Below are 6,000 nucleotides of genomic sequence, written 5' to 3' on the forward strand. Positions count from 1 at the left end.
CCTTTGGGGCAGATTTGCCTAATTTCAGTGTTTCAGTCACTCACAGGAGACCAGAGAAAAACAACTTTTCTCTTGGTCTCTAAACCAAAGCTCTGATTAAAATACCTCAGAGGTTTTGGAAATATACATGTTTTCCCTAGATTACACCAACAGGACATATTAGGGAAGAGCTCTCAGGCTTGAAGATACCCACACATGGCCCTTGGTCTGGAGCCTGGCAGTATCATAGGGGTCTTCACATGTTTTTGGACAACATTTTCCTAGTATATTTCTTCCAAATTTTGAATGTTATGATGTTTTCTTCCGTGTAGGTTTTTAAAACAAAGAAACTTAGAATGGATAACTTTATACATTATAAAACTATGAAATCTAATATATGCTATTAGTATAAAAGTTACTTTTATAGCATTTTCCAATTTACAAGGCCATTTCACATGTGTTCTCCTGTTTCATCTTGAAATACCATGGGAAATAGGAAGACCATGATTTGGCTCCATCTAACAGATTGATGGACCTGGGCCTGGAGGGAAATAAATAGGTCTGGAAGGTGGTTCAGAGGTAGGTGAGAAGGCAGGGGTGAGGCCTGGGGGACAACAGAGGACAGATGTCACAGGCAGGCTTTTAGAAGATGATTTTGGAAAAGTTGGAGATAATGAAGGAAGATTGAGGCATAGCTGCTGGTTGTGTGTGTGTGTGTGTGTGTGTGTGTGTGTGTGTATGTTGGGTTGTAAAAAAGTATGTAGATGAGTCAACTGGAGAACATTTTATTTATGATGATTTTTTGTGTGCTGTCAATGGGATCCTTATTTGGCATTGTTCAGGAGCCTGTAGTGAAGATTTAAATCACCTTTTAAATTATTTTTGGATGTTACTGGTCGGGACCACAGATTGTCTCAACTTTGTACAAGCTATATAAATATAAAACCCTTGGCTTCTCAGGGAGAATCTGGGAGTGGGGTGTTCCCTCCTGACTGTATTGCACTGCGCCAGGGGTTTATGGTGAGCGTGTATTTTAGCCTTTCCTGTCTGTTTCAGTGAGGGTGTTTTCTTACTTGCCTGATGCGTACGAGTCACTCAGCTAGATTTTGGATTTCTCTGAGGGAGGTGCTCCATATGTAGTAGTTAATTTGGTACATCTATGGGAGGAAGTTAGTTCAGAAGCCCCATATGTCACCATCTTGATCCCTCCCCTTCAAATGCCCAATTTTCAACAACAACAAAAAAAATCACAAAGCATACAATGAAATAAGAAACATGGACAATTCAAATGAACATAGTAAGTCTCCAGAAAGTGACCATAAAGAAATAGAGGCTTCAGAATATCTTGACAAAGACTGTAAAATAACTGTCTTGAACGTGCTCAGAGAGATAAAGCAACACATGGACAGACAACTAAAAGAAATAAGGAAAACAATATATGAACAAAACAAGAATATCTGCAGAGAGGTGGAGATTAAAACAATAAATTCTGGAGCTGAAAAACACAGTAACTGAATTAAAAAATTCACTAGAGGTATTTGATGGCAGAATCAAAACAGGGAAGAGAATCAGCAAACTTGAAGACTGGTCTCTTGAAATTATCAAGTCTCCTGAGCAAACAGAATAGTAAGTTGAAAAAAGTGAACAGAGCCTATGGGACTTATGGGAAACCATCAAACAGGCCAAAATAAATAGCACTATGGGAGTCCCAGAAGACGAAGGAAAGAGAGAAAGGGGCAGAGAATGTATTTGAAGAAATAATGGGCAAAACTTCCCAAATTTGAGGGATGACATGGATATATAAATATAAGAAGCTTAACCAGTAGAAAGTTAGATAAATCCGGAGACCCACACGCACGTGGTACATTATAATCCAGCTGTAGAAAGATAAAGATTGATTCACAAAAGCAGCAAAAAAGTGATTTGTCACATAGAAATTATCTTCAATAAGATTATCGGATAATATTTCCGCAGAAACTCTGTAAGCTGAAGGAGGTGGGATGCTTTATATATAAAGTATTGGTAGAAAAAAAAACTTAACTGAGAAGTCTTTATCTGGCAGTACTGTCCTTCAAAAATGAGAGAGAAATCAAGTCATTTCTAGATTAAGAAGATGAAGGAGTTTGTTATCACTAGACTCATTCTAAAAGAACTGCTAGAAAAATCCTTCAAATTGAAATGAAAAGAGATTGGCAATATCTCAAATATGAAAATATAAATTTCTTCAATAAAGGCAAATTACATGAACAAATATAAAAATGTATCTTATTGCAATTTTGTCTTGTAATTCCATTTTTGATTCTCATAAAATTTAAAAGACAAAACTATAAAAATTATTATTAATCATATGTTAATAGGTACATAATATATAATGATGTATGTGTGACATCAATAATGGAGGGGTGGGTGGAGCTGTAAAAGGGTAGAGTTTTTCTAAGTGATTAAAGTTGATTTCAGTTTAAAACATTTCTGTAACTTTAGGAAATCACATGTAATCCCATGGTAACCATAATGAAAATATCTATAGAATATACAGAAAAGGAAATGAGAAGAGAATCAAAACACCTCACTACAGAAAATCAACTGAACACAACAAAGGAAGGCATTAAGGGAAGGAATGAAGAACAAGAAAGCTGTAAAACGTACAGAAAACAGATATCAAAATGGCAACAGTAAGTCTTTCTCTATCAATAATTACTGAAAATGTAAATGCATTAAACTCTCCAAAAGACTTAGGTTGGCAGAATAGGTTAAAAATAAGATTTGAGCATATGCTGTCTATAAGAAACTCACTTTAGGACACATATAGCTTGAATGTGAAAAGATGGAAAAAGATATTTTATGCAAATAGTAAACAAAAGAGACTAAGTTTTGCTATACTTACATCAAACAAAGTAGACTGTAAGTCAAAAACTGTTAAAAAGAGACTAAAAAAGACATACATAATGATAAAAGGGTAAATTTACCAAGAAGATACAACAATTACTTACATATATACACAAGACATTATAGAGATAAACAAAATAGAGAATAGGAAAAACAGTAAATAAAAATCAATGAAACCAAAAGTTGGTTTGAAAAGATTAACAAAATTGACAAACTTTCAGCGAGACTAATGAAGAAAAAATGAAAGAAGACTCAAATAACTAAAATAAGATATTAAAGAGGAGATACTAATACTGATTTTACAGAAATAAAAAGGATTATAAGAGTACTAAGAATCATTGTACAACAAATTGATAACCTAGACAAAATGGACAGTTTCCTTGAAACATACAACAAACCAAGATTAAATCATGAAGAAAAAGGAAGTCTGAACGGACCTATAGGTAGTAAGAAGATTGAGTTAATAATCAAAACCTTCTCAAAGAAAAACCTAGAACCAGACGGCTCTACTGGTGAATTTTACCAAACATTTGAACAATTAAAGCCAATCCTCCTCAGATTCCAAGAAATTAAAGGGGAGAGATCATCTCCCAGCTCATTGTGAGGCCGGCATTAGCCTAACGCCAAAACCAGAGAAAGACAGTACAAGAAAACTACAGACCAGTATTCCCGATGAACACTGTGCAAAACTCCTCAGCAAAGACTAGCCAACAGAATTTAATAGCACATTAAAAGGATGACAAACCATGGCAAAGAGGGATTTATTCCTGGACTTCAAAGGTAGTTCAACACATGAAAATCAATAAAATACACACACCAACAGAAAGAAAAAATTCACACTGCATGATCATCTCAATTGGTACAGAAAAAGAACTTCATGGCATTCACACACTTTCATGATAAAAACAGTAAACAGACTAGGAGCGGAAGGCAACTACTTTAAGGTAATAAAGGCCAAATATGAAAACGCCACAGCTAGTATCATAATGGTGAAGGACTAAAAGCTTTCCCTTTAAGAACAGAAATAAGACAAGGATGCCACTTGTGTGCAATGTAGTACTGGAAGCCCTAGCCAGAGAAATTAGTCAAGGAAAAGAAAAGACGTCCAGATTGGAAACAGAGAAGTAAAATTATATTGATTCTCAGGTGACATGATCTTATCTACAGAAAACTAAATATTCCATGAAAAACTGAGTGCTAATGAGTGCACTCAGCAAAGTTGCAGAATACAAAAATCAATACATAAAAATCAGTTTTATTTCTGTACACTAACAATGAACACTCAAATAAGGAAGTTCGGAAAACAATGCCATTTACAAAAGCATCAAAAAGAATAAAATATTTAGGAATGAACTTAACCAAGGAGGTGAAAGACTTGCAAACCAAAAACTACAGAACATTGTTGACAAGTAACTGACAATGTCTACTTTGTAGATTATGGTGAAGCTTTTATAATACGTGCAAAAGAACATAGCAGATGGCCGAGTACAGACAGGTATGGAGTAGAAGCTAGCTAATGGTGGAAAGAAGGATGAAGGAAATTATCTAAGGCATAGTCACCCTCAAGAATCAGAGGAATTATTTCACTTCCTCCCGAAGACTTTCCCAGAATCTCTCCCTGACTTCGATGCAAGAGAAATAAAATCAAAGCTAGCTCTGTAGTTGTTTGGACATAGTCTTATCAAATGCTGCTCTTACTAACACAGTACTGATTTTATTCTTTCGTGAATAGTGTGTCTCAGTTTCTGCAAATATTTCCATGCCCCAGATCTCATTTGAACTTGTTATCTGCCCTCTCTGCTCGATCCCAATAGCTACTGTACTAATGCAGGGCCTCCTCTCCCTCAGTTTGACTGTGGTAGTGGCTTCCTTGCCTGTCTCCATGCCTCTGGTACAGCTCAGCTGGTTTCACAACTCCTCCACAGCCTCCAGGAAGAATTGTGACCTCCTGGTATGGGAATCCAAAGTCTGCTACAAAAATCCACATCTGCTGAAACCCAGTATCCATTATCACTGCTGAAGAATGTGACTTTTGCCTCCTTTCTGCCTTCCGGAGCTCCCGTGAATGCATCTTATTGATGCACAACTCTGGAGGTAAGTGAGTTTGGGAGATGTGGTTCCCAGGCTTCCAGCCCCGACGATGAAGGAGAAGGCAAAGCAGCAGGTAGAAGAGAAAGCTGAACCACAAACCACAGCCCCACATCATCCAGAATATCCCTTACTGATGTTTGGACCCCAGCATCCTTTTCAGCCTCGCCTACCTGACCTGTGTCCCAGTCTCACTGAATATCTGGCTCTTTCCTGAGATGCAGCCCAGCTCATGCTCTTCTCTCTCCTGAGAAGACCCTTTCCCCCCAGCTCGTGTTCACTGCTCCTTTGGGCCATAGTCAGCACCTTCTTGTGAAGCCACCCTGCCCGCCCTGTCGGGCTGGTGCACTGCACCATGCTTTCCCATCATCATACACTCATGTCACGTTTTATACCCATCCGTTGACTTGTTTATCCTCCCCCAGAGGCTAGAGTTTCTAGAAGTTAAGGATTATATTTCAGTGTGTGTCTGTAGCTGAGCGCCTTTTCTGTCATGCTCACTTACCCCCAGGAAAGATGACAGACATTCAGCATGTATTTCCTGGGCACTTACCATGAGGGTGGCACCGTGATGGTCTTCCTCAAAGAGCAAGTGAACAAGATAAAAGCCACTGTACTGTTAGGTTCTCATCTATTAAAAAACATGGTCGTGATCATTTCTGCCTTGTATTCTCAACCCTTTCCCAATTAAGGAGTAGAAGATCTGTCTCCAGAGCCAGGTTTCTATCCTACCTGCTGCAGCATAATCTTTCCCACCCTCCTTATGCCACCAAGAATGGGTTGGTTATCAGAGACCTCAAACTTCCATCTGCTTAAAATGCATCCATGCTCCCCAGCCCTGAGCAAGGCCGGTGAAGCACTGGACACAGCTCCCCTAGGGTTGGCCAAGCCTGCAGGCCATTATGCCTCCCTGAGCCTCAGGGCCTCGGGGTTTCTGGACTGTTAAGGGTTATCAGGGACGCAGGACAAATGAAGTCTGCAGTCCATCAAACCTGCAGACAGATGTGGTTGGCAGCGAGTAGGGCCAGGGCTTAGAAACTACTGGAA

This window comes from Camelus ferus, chromosome 13 (assembly GCF_009834535.1).
Source record: "Camelus ferus isolate YT-003-E chromosome 13, BCGSAC_Cfer_1.0, whole genome shotgun sequence".
NCBI lineage: Eukaryota > Metazoa > Chordata > Mammalia > Artiodactyla > Camelidae > Camelus > Camelus ferus.